Source organism: Artemia sp. Qi Xiang Cuo, chromosome 9, assembly GCF_049724085.1.
Source record: "Artemia sp. Qi Xiang Cuo chromosome 9, ASM4972408v1, whole genome shotgun sequence".
Taxonomy (NCBI): Eukaryota; Metazoa; Arthropoda; class Branchiopoda; order Anostraca; family Artemiidae; genus Artemia; species Artemia sp. Qi Xiang Cuo.
The window spans coordinates 64,034,050-64,059,888 of NC_142802.1; the positions used below are offsets into that span (position 1 = coordinate 64,034,050).

General features: G+C 36.7%; 1 protein-coding gene across 1 annotated transcript in view; it reads left to right on the forward strand.

Moving 5' to 3' along the window:
* Positions 1 to 8,173: 8,173 nt before the first annotated feature.
* Positions 8,174 to 25,839, forward strand: part of LOC148948929 (kynurenine formamidase-like) — a 62,165-nt gene continuing 44,499 nt past the window's right edge. Inside the window, exon 1 of the mRNA XM_089095059.1 lies at positions 8,174 to 8,247. The gene's annotated coding sequence lies outside the window, so the exon portion shown is untranslated. The remainder of the gene's footprint in view (positions 8,248 to 25,839) is intronic.

A 25,839-nucleotide genomic window follows, 5' to 3' on the forward strand; every position in this document is an offset into this window, starting at 1 on the left:
GTCATTAGACAACTATAGTCTACAGTTAGTTTTCTAGGTGAACTGTTGAAGGGAACATGTATCAATTTAAAACACCATTCAGATCGTCTCTGTGTAGTCTATCAATGTCAGGCAAAACAACACTCTTAACTAAAATAATTAAAAATTGTGATAAAATGTTTGTGGAAAAGCCGAAAAAAATCTACTATTGTTACAGTATTTGGCAGGAGTCATACGATAAAATAAAAGCGGTATTGGTGCAGCTACAATTCATACAAGGACTTGATGTTTTCAGCATTATTGAACCAAACTCTTGGCTGATTATTGACGATCTGGCTGAATCTATTGAACAATGGTCCCAGGAAATGCTGCAATAGTTCACTGTTCGCTCTTATCATGAACAGATTTCCATTACTCTGGTTCTACACAATCTCTTCAATCAGAGCAAATGCATGCAAACATTTGCATTGAACTGCACCTACTATATCATTTACAGAATTGTTTGTGATTGTAGATCGCTAATAACTCTCAATAAGCAGATATATCCTGGGGCACCTATATTTCTGCTCTCAGCGTACAATCAGGCAACTAATAAACCCTACGGCTATATCCTATTGGACCTTAATCAAAATAGACAGGAGGATTTGCGTGTAGTCACAGATATTTTTGACAATAAAATTACAGTATATCTCCCCGTGAACAGTAAAAACACCTATTATTGCTATCATGACACTGAAGAAACTACATGAAAATAGACATTTTTTTTCGTTCTAAGCACTTCAAAACCCCCACTTAGGAAAGCCATACTCAAACATGGTATTGACAACGAATTCATTAATCTAATATTTGAACTTTGTTTAAATTTGACCGAGGGCAATGTTGAACTGCCAGAAGTAGTTAAGCAACAGGCAAAGCAACATCGTTCCATTGTACGTACAGTGGCCTTTAAAAAGAAAGGATAGAATTTTAAAAGGAAACGTCTTCTTCAAGCGGGAGGTAGCTTTTTCACACTTTTACTGCCAATAATTACAGGAATTGTAAACAGTTTTCTCTAGAGAATGGCAAAACCCTTTAAATTGACTCCAATAGAAGTCGCTCTCTCACCCGTGGAACACTTTGAGGACGATCTGAGTAACTTCATTGACAACAAGAATATTGAGGATGATAAAAAACTACTTTTAGTTCAAGATGTACTTCGCCGAGTGGACAAACATAAGCCCTATCATGCGAAGGCCAGTGGTATTGATCCCAAAAAAAAATCATCTCCTCAGGATTCTTCCACTATTGCCGCTGTTGGCACACAATTAAAGAAGCTGTAGTTGGATTAATTTATGTCGAGCATTGTAAATTTAATGCCCCACTCAAATCGTGAACAAAGTAAACGACTCATAACATATCTCATGGAAAGTTTTCAAGATCATATTCCAGTTGATAGCAATGGGAAAGAGATTATAATTCAGGGCAAGAGCTATAATCTACTTTATTTAATATATGATATGGTTACAAATAGTAAAGGACTATTATCATTTGACGATCATCTATACAACTTTCTAAATACATTAAACTTCCCCAAAAGCCTTATTAGCAATAGGCAAATTCTAAAAAAATTAAATGAACTTGCACCAACAACACCATTAAAATAGGAAGAGGAAGAAGAAGAAGATTTTAAATCAATTTTGGAAAATACTAGCACGCCAAGTGGAAATTTGACGATAAGGAGCAGCAGAACACCATTGATAACTAGACAAAAGTGAAGACGTATCAAGTCGACGTCACCACCACCACCACCAGCCACCAGTATACAAAAGGGTAGCAGACGTTACACTGCACGGTTACATTCAAAATGGTTGAATTTCTGAAATGTGTTTATGAAAATATTGGTGAAGTGGGGAGTTTAAGTTCCCCTACCACTCTTTCCAAAGTCACTGGTGTTCACGATAAAAGTGTAAAAGACTATCTACAAAATGAATCAAGTTATACTCTACATAGAAATAATAGGCTTCGTGCTAATCATTATCGAAAAACTAAAGCCTTTTTCCCATTGCATATAATGCAATCAGATCTCCCAACTCTAGATGAGATTCAAAGTCGTTGCAATACACCGTACAAGTACATTCTACTTGAAATCAGTTTTTTTAGTCGCTATGCATATGCCATTCCATTGCGGTCAAAGAGAGGTGTTGAAGTTGCTCAGGCCGTTGAAAGTATTCTCGAACAGGAATCGTATAAAAAAGTTCAAGCGGAACACAGTAGTGAATTTGTTAATCCCCATGTTGCAAAAGTACTAGCGAAATATAATACACTGCTCTATCACAGTCATAGTCCTATAAAGGCTGCATTGGCCGAACGATTGATAAGAATTATTCGACTTTTAATTTCAAGATGTTGTACATTGAAAAATTCATCTGCTTTTATTCATGATTTAGATAAAATCATGTTGATGTATAATCAACGACCTAATCGATCATTGTCCAATTCAACCCCAACGGAAGTTCATCATTCTGATCATGATACAATTGACACCTTTCTTAAACAATATTCCAATGAAACGATTGTCAAGAAGACAAAATTCAATGTTGGTGATACTGTTCGAATTAATAGAACAACTTATGTTTTTGAAAAAGATAATTACTTGTGGTCCACTAAACTTTTTAAAGTGGCAAACACCCTTGATACTAAACCCTTAACTTATCGTTTACGTGCTACCAAAGATGAAGAAATTCTCGGTGGCTTTTATGACTATGAACTACAAAAAGTTAAAAATAATAGTGAAATCTGTCAAATTGAAAAGATATTAAAGACTCGTACTCACAGGGGTAGGAAACAGTTACTTGTTCGGTGGCTAGGACACAACTCTGATTTTGATTCTTTGATCAGTGTTGAAGATATTGACAATGCCCAATTATTTCTATGTAACATTTATGTCCAACGTTTCCGATCCTTTCTACGATTTGAATAAGACAAGTGATTTTTGGACGAAACTTTCCCCCGCTATCAAATTTGACGGTGCGTAAGAAGTGGCTCTTGTTGACTGTATTCTCAAAAATACCTATGACATCCTGAGAAAGGATCGTGTGTATGATATAAAAGTTATACCATTCGATTGGTCACTCTTTGTCGAGTATGAATGGGTCAAAGCACTTAAATCTAGTGAATATCCAGATTTTACATTGAGATATAAAGAGTATGGTACTATGATGGATTTGTGTCGTGCAATCAATAGAAAATATCATATCGTAGGAATGGCACATTCCATTTTAATTATTCAATGGAACATGATAGGATTTATATTACCTCGCCTGTTGACACTGAAATAATTCATCTCGATGACAATCTAAGAGACGTTCTTGGCTTTAAACAGAATATGATCGATGGGAAAAACGCTGGCACTGTTTACGGGATGGATCAAGTTATTTTTGTTGATTATCCACCTGGTTTCTCCTCGGACTCTTGCATATTTCTCTATGAATCCTTTGTGGAAACATTGAGCGTTGGTAATTCAAATGCCCCCTTCTACTCGTTCTTGAACGAAAAACAACCCATGAACTTGTTCATCACTACAATATAAAGCATCTTCAGTATGTTCCTGTAAACACTTCGCATTTGGAACTCTGTCAGTTAACACTAAGAAGTGAATTGGATGATCCTTTAGCAATAACAAAAGGTTTAGCAGTGATTAGATGTCATTTTCGACCTATTGTCAACGACACCACCTACTAAAAGGAACAATAGAAGAATTCCATTTGTCTGTCCCGATATCGATTGCTGTGTTGGTGCTCTGAGTCCATGTCAAATAGGCAATGGATTGGACTACCACAAGGGGCGTACTACAATGTCTGGCTATGGTCTTGGTAGTTTGTTTGCTAGGCTATTTCGTTCTGCACTACTCCTTGCCAGAAAATATCTTGTACCTTCTGCATCAAATTTTGCTGCCTCAACACTACAGGACTGGGGGTCGGGTAAGAATTTCAACGAGAGTGTTAAGGAAAATATTAGATCTTCAGCAAGAGCCGTTGGTGAGCAATTAAAATCTCGGCAAAATGGGGAGGGATTGAAAAGGATGCTTGCGCGTCATTCACTCATCAGTCTCTACCCAGGCGGGAAGTAAAGGACATCAACAAGGACTTTGAGAAATAATACAACGAAGACCAAGAAGAGGAAGAAAAAATAAGATTGCTGGATCAAGGAAGGATTTATTCTCTTAATATTATTAATCTGCCCCATATGAAATTGCATTTATCAATGAGTTCCTCACTAAATCTGTTCAATTCTGAAAATTTTGATGTCAGTGTCAAGTATGGCTACTATGAACAATTTCATCCCCAGCAACCCCTCTCGGAAAATATACACTTTCAAATATTTTCCAATGACTATTTCATTGATTTGTCATCAACATTTATTGATTTACTGTTGCGGTGAAGAAAAAGTCTGATAATACAACTCAAACTGCTGCCGATGGTCTCTCCTACGAAAACTGTTTTCTACACAACCTGTTCAAACAAATTAATGTATTTATTAATGGAACATTGGTGAGCACTAGCAATAACTTATCCAACTATGCAAGCTACATACAGTTTATGATGATGAAACCAAAGGCTTATAAGGAGTTGAGAGGACAATCATTGGGCTATGAATAGCGATCAGGTGTTGATACTGACGGTGAGTTGACTACCGCAGTGACCCAGGAGTATCATCTGGTTGGAAAATTAAATCATGAGATATTCAATATATCCCATGGTTACCCCCCAATGTCAAGATTGACATAAAGTTGTAACTAGCCCCATCGAATTTCATTTTGAGAAAAAAACTTCCTGCAGCACCCGATGCAAGTGTCATTATCACATCGGCAAATCTCCACGTCCGAAAACACCAGGTTATGAGCTCTGTTGCATTGGCAGTGGAAAAGCTAAGAGCCAATGGCAACAACATTAAACTTCTTGTCCTCCATACGGTCACCAATCAACGTCACGTTGCCACCGGCTCTCGTAGCTTTACCAATTCATCATTTATCAATGGAGAAATCCAATCAAAACTGGCTTTGGCCTTTATGAAGAGTGTCAGTGCCGTTGGATCCTGGACTGAATCCCCCCAAGATTTTAATTTTTTCGGTCCATCTAGCCTTGTGTCCAAAGTGAATGGTATTCCGCTGTACACTCTATCATTTGAAAAAAAATCCTATAGAACTCTGTACGAGTTGACCATGCAATCCCTAGATCATGACTCCCAACTATTTGAAAATGGAATAACCGTTTCAATGTTTTCAAAAAATCATTGCGTAACTGTTTTGGACTTGTCGGGGACTCAGGATATGAGCATAGTACGAACAGGGAATGTACGTTTAGAGTGTACATTTGCCGAAGCTTTGACTGAGAGTATCACGCTAATATCATTGAGTCAATTTGAAACCTATTTGGAAATCACACCCGACGGCAGTGTTCTACTAGACCTAGCATCATGAACACAAATCAAATAATCAACGTATTTAATTTGGATCCATACATGTCCCAGTACAAATACTATTGCATACCATCGGACTTCATTGAAAAATTCCAAGTGTTAACAATACCCTAATCATTGTTAATAGCAGTCCATCCACTTTGAAGACAGGCCATTGGCTATGCATCTTTCAAACAGCGAAGAATATTGAATTTTTTGATACTCTTGGCCTATTGTATAAATTCTACACTCCATACATCAGCAACTTTATTGAAAGCAGTGTGAAAACAATTATTCAAAATCAACGAAGAGTAAAGGATTTAACGACTAAGACATGTGGCTTTCATGCACTACTCTTTTTCATATTCAGATGTCGTGGCTATACTTACAAACAGTTTCTCAACATTTACGTTGACTTACCTCGATTGGACGACTTTCTAGTGAAAAATATACTTACAAGCGTTTTTAGTATTGATTTTAGTGCCCTACGAATAAAATGTTCTAAAAATGTACGTAAAATTGTTTATAAATCAAAACAATGTTTGTACATAATAAAAACGACTTTTTCTGCTCTTTAGATTTAATATTCTACTAGATATGGGTATTTGTCGATAACAACTAATGTAGGTAGATTTTCTGAATTCACAGTATACTGATCCTGACGTGCTGCAATGTCAGGCTCGCATTTTCTACAATAGAGGGTAACTTTACTCTTATCATATCTCTTTGTACAGTCAATTAAACTATTCTCATTAATTTTATATAATTCACATGTTTCAATTTACTTATTTGAAACAATGTCACAAACAGTGTCCTCAAGTGGCGAATGACATTCCGTCACAGGCAAATAAAAATCAGTGGGATTATAATCATAGTAGCCATTTTCTTCACAACGTTGACGTAGAAACCAAATTCTTTTGTTGTTCCAACAGTTGAATCGCTGACCCGGTTCCTCTTCCCAGAACAATCTAAAACCACGACGATACCAATCTCTTAGCAATAAACTAAAATCACGCTTAGGATTCTTTCCAATCATACCAGGATATGTATTCTCCCACTGATTACATTTATCATAATGGCAATTGGAGCATAGGTGCCCTCTAGGATGAGTGTCACACACCTCTTCAAGACAGGAATTACAACCTTTAATTTGTACAGCATATCCTCTATGCAATTTACACGGGTTGCATAATCTGCACTTTTCATCATACTCATCAATCATTGTACAATTCTCACATGATGACCAGCTGCCCAGTGTGTACATGCATAGCGGACATGTATGGAACATTTTTTCATGTGTTGAGACTCTCACTTCCGCAAAGAAACTGAGCTACCAACAACAACAAATTGAGTGGGACGGAGAGAGAGAGGAGTAAATCACGGGGAGGAACATAAACCCTTAGAATAGCATAGGAAGGAACATAAACCTTTAGAATAGCATAGGAAGGAACATAAACCAAGCAAATCCATAAGTACATGTTGGAATCCTTAAAGACCTAATTTCTGAAACTTTCAACTACGTTGAACAAAATAGCTGTCTAAAAAATTTGATTGGATGTGTTTGGGGAAAAGGTGGGCGTGAGAGGGAGATTAGTTGCCTTTCAATCACTTTCGACTATTAAAAAGGGCACTAGCCCTTTGAGTTTCCGATCTAATGAGCCTTTTTCAAGTGTCTTGGACAAAGTATTCAGTAAAAACCTTATATGCCCCCAGGGCATAACTTATAACCCTTGCCCTGAGGGTTCTGAGGGGGTTATCATCCCCAATGACCTTTTTTCCAGAGCTTTCGACTACGTTGAACAAAATGGTTATCTCAAAATGTTGATTGGATATGTTTGGATAAATGGTGGGCGTGAGAAGGGAGTTAGTTGCCCTCCAATCACTTTCGGCTAGTAAAAGGTCGCTAGCCACTTCAATTTCCAGTCGATTGAACCGTTTTTGAAGTTTCTACGACAACGCTTTCTATGTAAACCTTATATGCCCCCAGGGCATAACTTACAACCCTTACCCTGAGGCTGTTTGGGGTTGTCATATTCAAAGACCTACTTTCCAGAACTTTCATCTACGTTAAACAAAATGGCTACCTTTAAATTTTGATAGGATGTGTTCGGGGAAAAGGTGGTCGTGGAAGGGGTGTTAGTTGCATTCCAATTACTTTCGACTATTAAAAGGGCACTAGCCATTCCAATTTCCAATCGAATGAGCCCTTTTCGAAGTTTATACGACAACTCCTCCGATACGAAGTGCCCTGATCTAGAAAAAAAACAATACATTGTACCAACATCGTTCTTTATTTAGGCAGTGCTATTGCGCTGGCTATGATTTAATAGTTTCTGGCCCGACTGCAGCCTTTATGGTTTCCACAGCTCCGACTCCGAAGGTTCTTACGTTTTTTCCGTTACTCCAAGTCCATTCAGCAAAAAAAAATTACTAAAACACGGACTCCACGACTCCGATTCCAAAGCCCTGGTGTGGACAGCATTCACCACCTTTGTTCTAATGCAAGAACTTTAGCTAGTAACACCTCTATACACCAATGTTTTCACCCTATTATCTCTTCCCCCGTAGTATGAGTGGGTCTTGTTGTTTACGTCTGAAGTAAGAAAGCTTTATGTTCTCCTTTAATCTTATTTCTTTAGTAATTTGACACTATGAATATGCAATACAGTCGTGTGTCCAAATAGGAAGCCTTATCAAAAAACCTGATTAGTTAAACGAAATTCTTTTCTGCATACTTGATTCACTAGTTCTTTTGGTACTTGGTAGTACTGTATTAGCTTCAGTGGAACACCAAACACGCTTTGTGAGAAGTAAACTATATTAAGGCCTGATGTAAGTTTTCTTTTCTTTTTCAAAGAAAACATTGAAGGATTATCTGCATATAAGATCTGTAGTTCTACTATTGGTCAATATATACCAAATCATATTATTGAGTTAGGACTAAAGTGAATACACCATTCGATGCCTTTTTTTATGCTGATTACGAATATAATAAGCATTTCTATCGGAAATGAATTTCAGCCCCCCCTATATCTGCCCATTCAGGGTTAGGGTAGGGTAGGTTGGGTTAGGTATAGCCTATATAAGGGGGGGGGGGGCTGAAATTCATTTCCGATAGAAATGCTTATTATATTCCTAATCAGCATAAAAAAAGGCATCGATGGTGTATTCACTTTATTTGAAACTCAATAATATGATTTGGTATATATTGACCCTACTATTGGGCTTGAACCTTGTTTTTTTTTTTTGCATTTTACAAATAAAATGTTAATTCAGAACTATGTTTTACTAAGCTCTGTTAAAATAAATATTTCTGTTGCATTCTCATGAGTTGGTTAACTTTCTTGGTACTTTCCCATTATATGGGCACTTCGGCTATAGACAGAAGACAGTCAAATGAATGCAGTAATGGAGACTCATAAAGCGGGTAATTGTTATCTAAATTGATCGAAGAGCGTGGTTTCTCATTGAATTTACAATGTTTAAACTGTTGGTTTTTGGGGTTTAGGGGGAGAAAAGGTACCTAGGTTAGGTTATGCATTTAATATATTCAATGCTTTACCCCCCCCCCCTCCATAATGTGCAAATATATAGCCCAAATGTGTTTATAACCTATTATATATACATTTTATTTTATTTCGTTAGCATTAACCAAACTTGACTTTTGAGTGCCCAAATAATGGGAAGTACCACTTTCTTTTACGTCCATAAAATACGAAGTGAAAAGAGGGCTTCCCTATAAAAAATTGTTGTTCCTTTTCTTACGAAACACGGTCATTTACTTCTATTGAAGGTTTTCATGTATGGAGAAGTGTACGTTAAATCAAACAGTTCGTGGTAACGAACTGTAAGTAAGGAGCGACCCAGCTCAATTGTAACCGAAACTCTAAAAAACGGAATTTTGATACAAATAGATACACCAAAAGAATTAGATTCTAATTCTGATTTCAAATATATAAGTTTCATCAAGTTTAGTCTTACCCATCAAAAGTTACGCGCCTGAGAAAATTTTGCTTATTTTAGAAAAAAGGGGGAAAGACCACCTAATAGTTACAGAACCTTAATGAAAATCACACCATCATATTCAGCGTATCAGAGAACCCTACTGCAGAGGTTTCAGGCACCTATCTACAAAAATGTGGAATTTTGCCAGAAGAAAGATCACGGATGCGTGTTTATTTGTTGTTTTTTTTTTGAGGGGTGATCGTATTGACCCAGTGCTCCTAGAATATCGTGGGAAGGCTCACTGGAACAGAAATTAAAAGTTCTAGTGCCCTTTTTAAGTGACCGAAAAATGGAGGGTAACTAGACCCCCTACCACGCTTATTTTTTTCACAAAGTCACCCGATCAAAATTTTGAGATAGCCATTTTGTTCAGCATGGTCGAAAATATGATAAATATGTCTTTTAGGATGACTTAATCCCCCGAAATCCCCGGGGGGAGAGCTGAAAGTTATGAACTTTACCCAATGTTAACATATAGTATTGGTTATTGGGAAGTATACAAACTTTTTCAGGGGGGATTTTTTCTGGTAGGTGGGGGGTCGGGGGTTATATGGGAGGATATTTCCATGAAGGAAGTTTTCAAGGGGGAAGGGACATTGCTATGAAGGGGGCGCCGGATTTCCCAGCATTGTTAAAGACTAGGGGGCGAACCCTCTAATATATGTCTTAAAAATCCATGAATATAGAAGTTCATTACGTGTATTAAATCGTAAGTTACGTATATTTATGACTAGTAAAAACCTTCGTAAATATTATTAAACAAGTTTCGAGAAAGCCATTTAACCACAAAAAAAGTAAAATTAATATGCAAATTTTGTTTTGATTATTCATGTACGGTGAACCAAAATCAAAACCTCCATTAATTCAAAAACGTTCAAAAATTAAATATAAAAAACAAGTTTATTTAACTGAAAGTAAGGAAAGATGTTAAAACTTAAAACGAACAGAAATTATTCCGTATATGTAAGGGGCTGTGCCCTCCTCAACGCCTATAAGCTTAAGCATAGCATATATCAAATACGTAACCTAACCTCCCCCCCAAAAAACAAAAAACAACACTTTTAACATCTTATACATAATTAAAACCACGCTATACATTGTATTTCTCTACAGCGGTGTCTTGAATCATCCCGTAAAAACCGGGTTTTCGTCGTGTCTGCAGTTTGACATTCCATATACATTAGATAAAAGAGTCCGTTTAATAGAAGACTACCAATCGTTGTTAGAAATCGGACTTCGGTAATAATCAAATATCTTTGAATAAACTACAGTATGAAAAGACACTTAATTGCGTAAAGAGGAAAAAAACTGGTAATTGCAAAAATATTTTTATATATTTTAACAAGGTGTTAGAACAATACCGAAACCCTTAAAAAATAAAACCAAAAGTTTGAAGCTTCGTAGAAATCGTTGTTAGAAATCGGACTTGCTGTAATAATCAAATATCTTTGAATAGACTGCAGTATGAAAAGACATTAAATTGTGTAAAGAGCAAAAAAAACTGTTAATTGCAAAAATTTTTGTGTATGTTTTAACAAGGGATTACAACAATTTCAAAACTCTAGAAAATAAAACCAAAAGCTTGAAGCTTAGTAGTAATCGCTGTAAGAAATTGGACTTGCTTTAATAATCAAATATCATAGGCAGCGCAATCGCGCTGCCTAAGTAAAGAACGATGTTAGGGCAATGTATTATTTATTTATTTATTTTTTCTTTAGGTCAGGGCACTTTGTATTGAAGGAGTTGTCGAAGAAACATGTAAACGGGCTCATTCGATTGGAAATTGGAATGGCTAGTGCCCTTCTTAATAGTCGAGAGTGATTGGAAGGCAACTAACACCCCTTCCACGCCAACCATTTCCCCAAAAACTTCCAATTAAAATTTTGAGCTACCCATTTTGTTCAGCGTAGCTGATTTCCAGATAAAAATTATGTTTTTGAGGGAGACACTCTCCCAAAGCCCTCAGGGCAAGGGTTGTAAGTTATACCCCGGGGGAATATATGGTTTTTATAGAAAGCTTTCTCGTAGAAACTTCAAAAAGGGCCCATTCGATTGGAAATTCAAAGGGCTAGTGCCCTTTTTAATAGTTGAAAACGATTGGAGGGCAACTAACCTTCTCTCACGCTAACCTTTTCCCCAAACACATTCAATATAAATTTTGAGATAGCCATTTTGTTCAACGTAGTTGAAAGTTTTGGAAAATAAGTCTTTAAGTATGACACCCCCCACAGTACTCAGGGCAAGGGTTATAAATTATGCCCTGGGGGCATATAAGGTTTTTATAGAAAGCGTTGTCGTAGAAACTTCAAAAAGGGCTCATTTGATTGGAAATTGAAATCGCTAGTGCGCTTTTTAAAAGTTGAAATTGATTGGAAGGCAGCTAGCACCCCTTCCACGCCCACCATTTATCCAAACACATCCAGTCAAAAGTTTGAGATAGCCATTTTGTTCAAAGTAGTTGAAAGGTCGGGAAATTATATCTTTGAGGATGAAACTCCCCCCACAGCCCTCAGGTGAAGGGTTGTTAGTTATGCCCTGGGGATATATAAGGCTTTTATTGAAAGCTTTGTCAGTGAAACTTGAAAAAGGGCTCATTGGATTGGAAATTAAAAGGGCTAGTACTCTTTTAATGATCAAAAGTGATTGGAGGTCAACTAACGCCCTCTCACGCCAACCTTTTCCCCCAACACATCCAATCGAAATTTTTAGATCGCCATTTTGCTCAACGTAGTCTCACATTGCTCGTTACTTAGGCAGCGCTTTTACACTGCCTATAATCAAAACAAGAAACTATTTTGAAGCCAGGAACCAAAGATCGTTTCAGAGAAGAAGAAAAGGTAAATTTTCCTTCGTTTTGTTTAAACTGGTCCTATCTGCTTAATATAGGGTGTAAAATATGATGTTTGATATTTAATGAATTGACTTCAATCACCGGGTTCCTAAAGCTCTGGTCACAGAAATCAGTGAACAGGCTTGCACTTTTGTGCGACAAAAGCCCGGCTTGTCGCACGTTTTAGGCAGAAAAAACACTTTTTCGGCTCTCTTTGTCACACGTTGGCAACCCTGACTCGTAAACCAAGAAGTTGCCATTAATCGATAACAGCCTTCTATCTGTCACCTGAGATCTAGACCTTTCGCTTCTTTCAATTTTAAGGCTAATTAGCGTTTTTTAAGACTTATAAACCTCTTTCAAAGTGGCCAGTTAACATCAAACATAACGAAAACGAAAAAATTCAATTAATACATCCATAAGGAATGAACTGGCGTGGATGCACAACACTCATAAAAAATGTAATTAATGAAAAACTACTTGTAGGAGCTCAAGATTCATTTTCCAACGAGAATTCCATGTGACAGGTAAATTCAGAATTGGGTCAGTCTTTTTACTTCCTTTGATGGTTTTTCGCCAATCACAGTACTTCTTGCCTATGTAATAAGGCACGATTCAGGAGTCAAGCAACGTTGCTGATCGTCAGATACAATGAGTTGCCCTCCAATCACTTTTAACTGGTTAAAAAGAGCACTAGAACTTTTTTTTCCAATTGAATGAGAACTGTTGGAAGTTTCTAATGCATCACCTTCTATAAGAAGTAACTTGGTCAGAAAAAAAAATTAGAAAAGAATAAATAAAGAATACATTGCGACCACATCGCTGTTTACTTCAGCAGTGCTATCTTATTGCTTATGATTTCTGGTTATTTTGAGTTTTAATTATTATAGAAATTTATGTCTATTGAGTTTATTTCTGGGTTGTTATATGTTTTTTGAACTATTTTGAATAAATGGCGTTGCCTATAGCAAAGGCCATACGGCTCCAATGCTTTATTGTTTATTTATTATTTTTTTTTTCCCAGAGGCACTTCATATGGAAGGAGTCATCGTAAAAACTTCAAAGGGGGCTCATTCGATTGGAAATCGAGAGTTCTAGTGCCCTTTTTAAGGGTCAAAAGTGACTGGAAGGCAACGAAAACCCCTTCCACACTAAGCATGGGCACTGTTTCTGTTTTCTGTTTCTGTTCTGTTTTTAAAGTACCTGTTTCTGTTCTGTTTATGCAAAAAAACAGAAACAGAACAGAAATAGATGACCTGTTTTTTATATACCTGTTCTGTTCTGTTTCTGTTTTTATAATTGCTATTTCATCCTGTTTCTGTTTTTTTCCTACCTGTTTTTCTTCTGTTTCTGATTTTATTTAAGTGATACGAGATTGAGATATTTGAGAATTTTGAACTTACAAAATGATTTCTAAAACATATTTTGAAACTGTGGAGAAGCGTGGTTACACCTCATACAATTTTTAAAATTGAAACGTAAGTAAAATGATGGAACTCAGTCTGTCAAGCGCATCAAATAGTGTTGCTTGTTTCAGCTAGGCAGAATTAGGGACTAGGAGTCAGATAATAGTAAGTATTTGCTTAAGTGTTAGCAGTGGTGAATCCATGGAGGACCCAGCTCCCCCCTCCAAGATTTTTTCCTGCACCCTCATTCCTTACTTTTTTTCCTTTTTTTTTTCACTCCTTTGTTTAGAATAAATTTGTCAATTTCGTCAATTATTGGTACCTTTGTCACATTGGGTCCCCCCAAGATTTTGCTCATTGGTGGCTTTGTCACATTAGACCTCGCCAGAGATTTTTACTTTAGATCCGCTCCTGAATGTTAAGACGGTAAAGGTGCAGTTTAATTCCACTAAAACGACGTAGTGCTTACAGTATATTATTCCATCAATTGAGCAGGGAAGTTGCACAGTTACTGTCCAGAAGAAGCAGGAAATAAAAAATCAATTTTTACTGTGTAACCTGGTTCTAGTGGAAGGGGTAGGGCCTCTGTCTCCTACATTACATGGGAAATAATTTGCACCTTTAGTGGCGAGAACTTTAATCTAACTGTTTTTATGGAATTTATGCTGATAAATAACATTGACTTGCTACAATTACCGTGCTGACCTATACATGATAAATACTGATTATTAACTTGTAAAATTCTCTTAAATGCTTAGTCAGAGAGCACTGTAATTGTATTGAAGTCTTGTCCAGTAGAAATATAAGTTTTTGCTAGCAAATCTTTATTGCATCAACATAACAAGATAGCCAACTATACTTTTTCTCATGTTACTAAAATCATCTCTAAAATCAATAGAAATCCTTTCAAGGAAAAGTCTTGAGTTGAAACTAGCTTATTTTCTGGAAGGGACAAATTCTTATAAAATGCTGATATACTTTTCTCATTCAGTAGGATACCAATCTTCCGGTGAACACAGTATTTTTTTACCATACAGCAAAAGAAATTCAAAAAATTAACACTAAGCGGTGAATTATTTCATGTAACTGTCTCATAAATAGCAATTATAGACACGCTAATTCCCGTAAAAATTAATATTGTGCTTCACATGGTCTAAGTTGGTATGAAACCGTAGTTGGGGTATGTCATTTTGCTTTTATAAGCAGACAGATTATTTGGCTTATTGTGCGAACAAAACAGCTCAGGAGGCAATTGGTCTCTTTCCCCCTAGTTATGCCAGTGAGGTAAAAGAGGTCAGATATTTGGGTGGAGGTGCAATTTTTAAAATAGTAGGCTACTGGAAGGTGCTTCTAAATCTGTGAAAAATCCTAAAATCTACCTTCGTGCTAAGAAAAGCATGATGTCATCTTCTGATGACGACTTGGATGTTCCAACTAAAACTTCTAAGCCATCTCTCTGGGTATCCCATTTGAAAAAGGAATCACAGAAAGTATCAGGTGCAATTTCTGCAAAGTGTCTCTAAAGGCTAAGAGAGTCTCTACCACGACATTTATATACCATCTTAAAAGAAAGGATATAATTGATGTGCACAAACATAAAGTATATGCGGCTGGTGCAGTAAATAACAAACCCAAACCAACTCAAAAAAATATATATCAAGTCAGGCGGCTGCCCTAAAGAAAGCTCCCAATAGCAAAGCAAGTGACACAGAGGATAGTGAATTAGTTAAATATAGAATAAGAAGAGTAGACATACGACCATTCCTTATTTTTAATCATAGGCAGGGCGATAGCGCTGCCTAAGCAAAGAATGATGTGGGCCCACTGTCTTTTTTTTTGTTTTTTTTCCTCTATACCCGGGCACTTCGTATCACAACCCTCGGGGCGAGGGTTTTAAGTTATGCCCTGAGGGCATATAAGAACGATGTTGGCACAATGTATAATTTATTATTTTTTTCCTTTAGAGCAGGGCACTTCATATGGAAAGGGTCGTCTTAGAAACTTCAAAAGGGGATCATTCGATTGGAAATTGAGAGTTCTAGTGCCCTTTTTAATAGTCGAAAGAGATTGGAGGACAACTAGCCCCTTCCCACGCCCAACATTCCCCCAGACATCCAATCAAAATTTCGAGATAGCCATTTTGTTCAGCATAGTTGATTTTCATATAGAAAATATAGTTTTGAGAAGGAAACTCCTCCACAACCCCTTGAACAGGGTTTTTAAGTAATGACCTGGGGGCATAAAAGGTTTTTTATAAAAGGCGTTGTCGTAGAAACTTCAAAACAGGCTCATTCGATTGTAAATTTAAAGGGCTAGTGCCCTTTTTAATAGTCGAAAGTGATTGGAGGGCAACTAGCCCCCCATGCCCATCATTCCCCAAACACATCCAATAAAAATTTTGAGACAGCAATTTTGTTCAGCGTAGCTGATTTCTTGATAGAAAATATGTTTTTGAGGAGGACACTCTCCCATAACCCTCAAGGCAAGGGTTTTAAGTTATGCCCTGGGGGCATATAAGGTTTTTATAGAAGGCGTTGTCATAGAAACTAAAAAAAGGCTCATTCGATTGGAAATTCAAAGGGCTAGTGCCCTTTTTAATAGTCGAAAGTGATTGAAGGGCAACTAGCCCCTCCTCCAAGCCCATCTTTCCCCCAAAACACATCCAATCAAAATTTTAAGTTAGCCATTTTGTTCAGCGTAGTTGATTTCCCGATAGAAAATATGTTTTTGAGGAGGACAGTCCCCCACAGCCCTTAGGGCAAGGGTTTTAAGTTATGCCCTGGGGGCATATAAGGTTTTTGTTGAAGGCGTTGTCGTAGAAACTTCAAAAATGGTTCATTCGATTGCAAATTCAATGGACTAGTGTCCTTTTTAGTAGTTGAACGTGATTAGAAGGCAACTAACCCGCCTCTCACGCCCACTTTTCCCCCAAACATGTCTAATCAAAACTTTGAGATAGCCATTTTATTAAATGTAGTTTTAAGTTCTGGAAATTAGGTCTTTGAGGATGACAACCCCCCCCTCCAGAGCCCTCAGGGCAAGGGTTGTAAATTATGCCCAGGGGACATATAAGGTTTTTATATAACGCTTTGTCATAGAAATTTCAAAAACGGCTCATTCTATTGAAAATTCAAAGGGTAGTGCCTTTTTTAATAGTCGAAAGTGACTGGAAAGCAACTACACCCCTTCCACGCCCACCATTCCCCAAACACATCCAATAAAGATTTTGAGATAGCCATTTTGTTCCACGCAGTTCAAAGTTCAGGAAGTTATACCTTTGAGCAGAACACTCCCCCCACAGTCTTCAGGGCAAGGGTTATAAGTTATGCCATGGGGGCATATAAGGTTTTATTCAAAGACTCGTTGTAGAAATTTGAAAAGGGCTTATTCAATTGTAAATTCAAAGGCCTAGGGGCATTTTTAATAGTTGAAAGTGATTTGAGGGCAACTAACCCACCTCTCACGCCCATCTTTTCTCCAAATGCATCCAATCAATATTTTAGATAGCCATTTTATTCAATGTAGTTGAAAGTTTCGGAAATTAGGTCTTTAAGGATGACAACCCCCCCCCCCCCCAATAGCCCTCAGGGCAAGGCTTGTAAGTTATGCCCTGGGGGTGTATAAGGTTTTTATTGAAAGCGTGGAAACTTCAAAAGGTTTTGTTCAACGTAGTTGAAAGTTCTTGAAATTAGGTCTTTTAGGATAATGACCCCCTCAGAGCCCTCAGTGCAAGGGTTGTAAGTTATGCCCCGGGGGTATATAAAGTTTATATAGAAAGTTGTTATGGAAATTTCAAAAAGGGCTCATTTGATTGGAAATTAAAATTGCCCTTTTTAATAGTCGAAAGTGAGTGGAGAGTAATTAACCCCCCTCTTACGCCCATTATTTTCCCAAAAACATTCAATCAAAGTTTAGGTATATCCATTTTATTCAAGATAGTTGAAAACTCTTGAAATTTTGTTTTTAAGGTTTACAAACCCCCCAGAGCCCCAAGGGAAAGGGTGTTACGTTCTGCACTGGGGGCATTTAAGGTTTTTATTGAAAGAGTTGTCGTAAAACTTCAAATTGGGCTCATTCAATTGGAAATTGAGAGGACTAGTGCCCTTTGTAATAGTCGAAAGTCATTGGAGGGTAACTAACCCTTCTCTCACGCCCACCATTCCTCCAAACACATCCAATAAACCTTTTCAGATAGCCATTTTGTTCAACGTAGTAGAAAGTTCTGGAAATTAGGTCTTTGAGAATGACACAACCACCCCCCCCCCCAGAATTCAGGGCAAGGGTTATATGCTTTTCCCTGGGGGCCTATAAGGTTTTTATTGAAAGCGCTGTCGTAGAAACTTCAAAAGGGCTCATTTGATTGGAAATTGAAAGGTCTAGTGCCATTTTCAATAGTTGAAAGTGATTGGAGAGGGACTACCGCCTCTCTCTCGCCCAACATTTCCCCAAACACATCCAATCAAAATTTGAGATAGCCATTTTGTTTAACATAGTTGAAAGTTCTGGAAATTCAGTGTTAGAGGATGACAACCACCCTAACAGACCTTAGGGTAAGGGTTGTAATTTATGCCCTGGGGGCATATAAGGTGTTTATAGTAAGCTTTGTCGTTTCCAAAAGGGCTCATTCGATTGGAAATCGAAAGGCCTAGTGCCCTTTTTAATAGTTGAAAGTGATTGGAAGGCTTGACATTTTTATAGTAAAGATAGATGTGGGTATAATGTTTTATTTTTTGTGGTTGGTGCTGTTTAGACCAGGGCATTTCGTATCAAACGAGTAGTAATAGGAACTTCGAAAAGGGCTCAGTTAATCAGAAATATAAAGAGCTGATGTCCTTACTGATAGTTAAAAGGAACTAGAGAATAGCTAGTTCCTCGCCTATTGTCACCCTCTCTTTTTCCCATAATGTTTAAAAACTAAATGCCGTCTCAAGGTTAAATCGAAATACGATGTATTAACGCTAATTTCCAATAAGGCATCTCAGCAGTATCCCCCGAACGACTGAGGGTATTTATGTTCAAACTTTTGAGACTACTTCTGCTCTTAGAATTTAACCAAATCAAAATAGCGTAAGTCTATCCAAACTATCAAAGAAAGGAAACAGATTTTTTTGCGAATTGTATCAAGTTTTCCATTTCAGGTCAACTAGAGGAGGTATGAAACTAAATTAAAAAGTACTATTTGTGTCCAGATTTTTAAAAGGGTGTAGGTTGCTAAAAATTGCTGAAAATTTTTCTCCAGCATATAAATAGTAGGCCAAACTATAAAGTCTTAAAGAACGAAAAGATTTATATTGTTATTTTCTTTTTCCCTGAAAAGACTGTCAATAAAAAACGAACAGAAATTAATTAAAAAAATTTTCCACAAAATAAGTTTTTCAAAGAAAAGTAATAAACACCATTAAACCAAAAATAAACAACATTAAAATCAGATTATCTACCAAGCGTGGGACAACCGCAAATCAGCATCGATAAATAAATGAAACCCAAAACGAACAGAAATTACAATAAATTACTGAGTCAAACTCAAAACGAGCAGAAATTAACATAAGTTGGGCGCAAAACCCCTATAACTTCCCAAGGCCAGAACAAAATTTGCATCTTACTGAAAAAAATATAAATGAATGTGCATTGTCAGTTTAATATACATATACTGATATTTAGTAATCAAAATGTTAATATTGTTTGATTTATTAAAGTTATAAAAGTAAAAAGATTTATATTTCTTCAGTAAAGTGCAAATTTTGTTCTGGCCTTGGGAAGGCATAGGGGTTTATTTGAGGGGTATTATTTGAAAAATTTTCAAACAAATTGGCTTGGAAATAATTAATTTTAAAATGCTGCTTTAAGCTACAAGGTAGCAAATTATTTTTTAATTGACAGTAAGAAGTGTCATTTTCCCGTGCATTTTTCTTCTTTTTACTTTTGTTTAAGATGACTTCCACACATCAGGATAGAGTTTTAGAGAGAGAGAGAGAGAAAAAGGTTTTTTTAAAAAAATACACACATTAACAACAAAACCCGAAGTTTATTAAACTTGTATGGGTACACATCACCTTTTACAAAACCCTACATACACAATTACTCCCAGTCAGCCTTAGGCCCCCCCCCCAAAAAAAGGACAGAAAATAATAATAATAAGAAGTAAATAAATAAAATAAACGAAATAAATTAATTTCTAATAATTTCACGACCTAATTGGATACCGAAGACACAAAACTAAAAATCATTCATTCTATTCTACCTCCTCGTCGCCCTCCCAAAAAAAAAGTGTCTCAATCACTTGAGAGAAAATTCGCCCAGCAAGGATTAAAACTCATATGTAGACAAACACTGTCCTTTTAATTTACTACGAAATTCATTTAGCTCATCAATTGTTGAAATTGCCTGCGTTAATGGTTCCCATACCCGAGTACCAACATGTCTTATGGAAAAAACAGATCGCTTTGTAATAACCTGAGGTCGCCGAAATAGTGTTGATGTTCTAGTCGAGTAATTATGAAAATTAACACCACTTGTAAACATTTCCCTAAAACACTCAGGTAATAACGCTTGTGTATATTTAAACATAAAAAGAGCATTATAAAAACGGAATAATCCAGCCATCAGGAATATATTTACTTGATTATATCTATGTCTAACAGACATATTATGATTATCTCCAGTTAAAACACATAGGGCATTATTTTGTAAACTTCTAAGGGGACGAAGGTGAGTTAAAAACGTACTTGACCACACATGACAACCATATAGAAGGTATGGGTGAACAAAAGAAAAATAAAGCAATCTCATAATGACTTTCGGAAAAAAGTGCTTCAGTTTCCTCATCATCCCAACATTTCTGGCGACTTTGCCACTAACACATGAAATATGCTCTTTGAATTTAATGCAATCATCAACAATCACACCTAGATACTTTGTCGAAACTTCCCGAGTCAGAATATTTTCACCTAACTGTATTTTGTCAATCCAAGGGTAGTAATTGCTACTTCTCCCATACATTACAAAATGGGATTTTGCATGGTTTAGCTGAAGTCTGTTAACCGTCATCCATTTCTCAATGTTTAACATGCCAGTCTGAAGATTCTGTATATAATAAGCATTTCCCCGGTTTTTGCAGCAACAGTTAGATGCGTGTCATCAGCAAAATAAGGCACAATAGATTTTGATGCTCCAGTATCACGACATTTTAAATCAAAAGACGGTCCATTGATAGCATTTCGCAGGTCATCAATATATATAAGAAACAGTAGTGGCCCCAAAACAGACCCTTGAGGGACACCGAATTCAACACTTTTAACTTGCGATTTAATTTCACTAGCACTGACAAACTGCTTTCTATCCTGGAGAAAAGATTCCAATAGACGATAAAACATATCTCAAAAACCACAATTCCTCAGCTTCAACAGAAAAATTCCGTTGTCCACTGCATCAAAGGCTTTTACAATGCCCAAAAAAACCGAAGCAACTTTCCACCCTTTGGTCCAGAGCATCGTTCACAAAAATCGTGAGAAAAAGAAGAGCTTGATCTGTCGACATTGCTTTACGGAACCCAAACTGAGTTTTATTAAAACCCTTTTTATTCTCAAGAAAATCAACCATTCTGCCACTAATCAATATTTTCAAAAACTCGATAAAAATAGCAGCAATGAAATAGGCCTATAATCATTCGGCAAATTTTTTCCCCGCCCTTAAAAAGCGGAACCACTCTAGCAATTTTCATAAAATCGGGAAGAACACCAACTTTTAGGCACATATTAAATAGAACACAAACCTGGTTGCATAATTCCGAGAAAACATACTTAAGTAGACGCAATGAAAGGAATTCAGCACTTGAAGCATTATTTCTCATGTTCCACAATGTGGTACGTAATTCACTAGCAGTTACTGGTTTCAGATATGCAGATACATCACTTTCCTCGGGTAAAAACTAGTGGTATGTTCCATCCTCAGAAAATTTTCTCGTGGAGTTCGCTATCCGTTTACCAACAATAGAAAAATGGTCACACATATTATCTACAATCGAAGCATCAGTGTTGAAATTTTCAGGTAAAATTGAACTTTTGGAAGGGCTGAGAACAGAGTGAATTACTCTCCACGTTCGCCTGGGATTACCTGCACTTTTTTTAAACTCATATCGATAATAATTAATTCTCGCTTCTCGTAATAGGTTATTGAGTTCACAATTATATTTCTTGTATCTCACTTTCGCCTCAGGAGACACTACAGAATATTTATATAGCAGTCTTCGATTTGATATGGCCTTCATCAGTCCTCTAGTAACCCAGGGTTTTCTAGCGGAGACATGAAAAGCCGGCTTTTTAATAACTGTACAACTTTCTTTTAGTAATTTAGTTATTTGTGAATACCACAATGAAAACTTTTCATTCACTTGCAGATCACTACTTTCTAAAAAGTTAAATTGAGTGTATTTTCTTCTGAATATGTTAAGAGCCTCAGCATCCATTCTCAATGCAGAAATTTGTGGTGGTATCTTCATAGCTGCAGAGACACCAAACTCTCTAATAACAACAAGAACACCAAAATGATCAGAAACATCATTCAAAATAACATCAGCAAAATCATACTTCACATTAACAAATATATTATCTAAAAGTGATTCTGAGCGCAAAGTCACTCGACTACATATATTAACTGTCGGTCTTAAACCGTAATCCAACATAACATTTAAAAAATCACGAACTCTCGGGTTTACATTTACTGAAAATAGATCAAGATAAAGTCTCCACAAACAAAGAATGGGCGATTTAAACCTGACAACTTATCCATTTGCCGCTCCAGCAAATCATTAAATTCCTGCACATTTCCAGATGGAGGTCGATAAACAACCACCACAAAGAAAAATTTTCCTGACTTACAAAGTTCAACCACCATTGATTCAAAAACCATCTCTTTATTCACACGTAGATCATTCCGTATTTTCATTGAAATATTCTTCCTGCAATATAAAGCCAATCCACCATGTAATCGTGATTCCCTATTTTGCTTCACACAGTCATAACTATCAATTTCAAGTAGACTGATTGTATGATTACGAAGCCACGTTTCATTCAATGCAAGCACATCCAACTCAGAAAACTTACATAGTTCGGTTAAAAAATTAAATGAACTAGAAAGACCTTGACAATTCAAATGGAAAATGCTTAAACTTTGCTGACCCATAGTAGATTTATTTCCAATATCAACTGGAAATTTATATTTAACCACTGGAAAATCCTCCATCGTTCCTTCATCATAATCCGGATTTAAGACCCCAGTCCCCAGAACATCCCAACTCAACGAAGTTTTTTCAATCTATTATTGTCATAATCCAACTCTTTTTTTCAAGACACAAGCTTAGGAGGCAAACGAGGAAACTCATAGAAAAATTAACTCTACTTACAACAACCACAAGTGATCTCCAGTATCCAGGAGGGCCGCTACCAATAAAAAAAGAAAAAAAACTGAAAAAAAGAGAAAATAAATTAAAATAAAATTTATCATAAATAAAATACAAAATAAAAAGATACAACATAACATAAATAGCGACGAAAACCACCCTGCCATTTCATCATAAACAATAAGTACAACAACATGGAACCCTCCATACAAGACAGTAGAACACGTTCCACCGTCTCGTACAAAAGAAACTCCCCGCCGCTGCACCCACTGCCCATACAATATAACAAAAAAAAACTCATGGAAAATAAAAAGGGAAAAATCTCACTCAAATTAAAAAATATAGGATAATGCAATCGAGGAAAAATATAATTGGTTTTCTTCATCAGGCACACACTTGTGCTAGTGCCGCTAACCACGAATACAAAATCCATCTTATAATAGCAAAAAATTACTCTAAACATCAAAACAAAATGAAATGCTAGAATCAACAATCGAGTAGCTCTGGTATTGGCTCATTATACATATATTTCACTTTTCCAACACCTTCTCTCTAAATCTGAATGAAGGGAGGAACAGTATTAGATACCCAAGCTGGAATACTCTTTCTACTCAATTTAGATTTAGTCTTGTAAAGTCTCTTCCGCGCTTCACGAACACACAATGGAGCATCATCGCTGACGTAAACATTATTCATAGCTGTATTTGAACCGAAAGTCTTATTCTTAAGTTTTTTCCCATTACGTAAAATCATTAACTTCGCCTCGCGTGATTTAACATTCACTTTGAAAAACTTTTGCTCTTTTTTGTTCGTCACAATTGTAATTTCTGGAACCTTTGTTAATTCTAAACCATTGGTACATATTTCTTGAAATAAACTTTTAGCAGTGGCTACATCATCACAAACCGTATTCCACACAATAATGTTATTTTCTGTAGATAAATATTCCACTGACATTAATCTTGCCGACAACGAAGACGTCATTTCACGGTAATATTTTGCTTCAGTAGATACAATATTCATTTGCGTTTTTAGTGAAATTACTTCTTCATTTACCGCATCGCAATTTTTACCAACTTGAGCAACATTGGATTGTAAGATAGCTTGAGCATTTTCCACAGAAAGTACTCGATTTTCTAGATTAGCCAATCTCGTGTCAATTGATTTTAATGTACTTTGAGACTCCGTTACGATTTCAAGAATTTTCGAGAAATTGTCCGCTAATGACTGGATCGAAGCACGATTTATTGACTTATGCGTTGAAGATGAATGCCCAGATTCGTCATGCGAAACCGATCCAAATTGGTCCTCTGTTCTACGTTTATACTTATTCCTCGTCATCACAAACCAGTAAATAAAAAATTATTCTTACCGGAAAAAGTACTTCTTATTTATCCACGTAAGTACGGTGGGAGGGGGGTGTACCGTGTTGGGTACGAGTGGGGGGAGGCATGGTCTGGAGGGGAAAATTCCCCTCCCCCCCCCCCAAATCAACTATATGCTCTGCTTAAATACTAATGACTTTGAGCTGACTGCGTAATTTCATGCTGAAAATTTTTTTTTCCAAATTTCTCGAATAACTAGTATGTATTATAAACTTAAAAGTCTATTTTTGGAATGGCAAAATGGAAGAAAAATAACCATAAAGAAAAAAATGATAGCGATATTTATGTGCGCAGACAATTTTTCGCCCCTATATTAGAAAAACTGTTCTTTTTTGTGGAAAAAATGCTCCAGAAGTACTAGGTTTTCTCAAAAGTGTTACCGCCACAGAAAAGTACTACCCATGGCAAGTCTAGTTTTTGATAAAAAGAAACAGCTGTTTAAATAGATGTTTTTTGAGCGAAAACAACTGTTTTCTGTTTTTACTAAAAAACAGAAACAGAAACAGGTCTTTTGTTGACCTGTTCTGTTTCTGTTCTGTTTCATTCAAGCCCTGTTTATTTTTTTTCTGTTTCTTCAGAAAAACAGAACAGTGCCAATGCTTATTCCACACTCACCAGTTCCCCAAAGATAGCCATTTTGTTCTACGTAGTTGATTTCTAGATAGAAATTGTTTTTTTAAGGAGGACACTCCCCCACAGCCCTCAGGGCAAGGGTGGAAAGTTATGCCCATGGGGTACATAAGCTTTTTATAGAAAGCTTTGTCATAGAAACTTCAAAAAGAGCTAATTTGATTGGAAATTCAGAGAGCTAATGCCCTTTTTAATAGTCAAAAGTGATTGGAGGGCAACTAACCCTCCTCTCATGCCCACCTTTTCCCGAAACACATCCAATCAAAATTTTCAGATAGCTATTTTGTTCAACGTGGTTGAAAATTCTGGAAATTATGTCTTTGAGGATAATAACCCCCCCCCACCCCCACCACAGCCCTCAGGGCAAGGGTAGTAAGCTATGCGCTGGGGGCATATAAGGTTTTTATAGAAAGTGTTGTCGTAGAAACTTCAAAAAGAGCTAATTCGATTGAAAATTTAAACGGCTAGTGCCCTTTTTAATAGTCGAAAGTGACTGGAGGGCACTAATACCCCTTCAATGCCCACCGGTTCCCCAAATACATCCGATCAAGATTTTGAGATAGCCATTTTGTTCAACGTAGTTGAAATTTCTGGAATTTATATCTTTGAGCCTGACCCCCCCCCCACGTCTTCAGGGCAAGGGTTATAAGTTATGCCCTGGGGGCATATACGGTTCTTATGGAAGGAATGCTCGTATAAACTTCAGAGAGGGTTCATTTGATTGGAAATTGAAAGTTCTAGTTCACTTTTAAGCGTCAAAAGATATTGGAG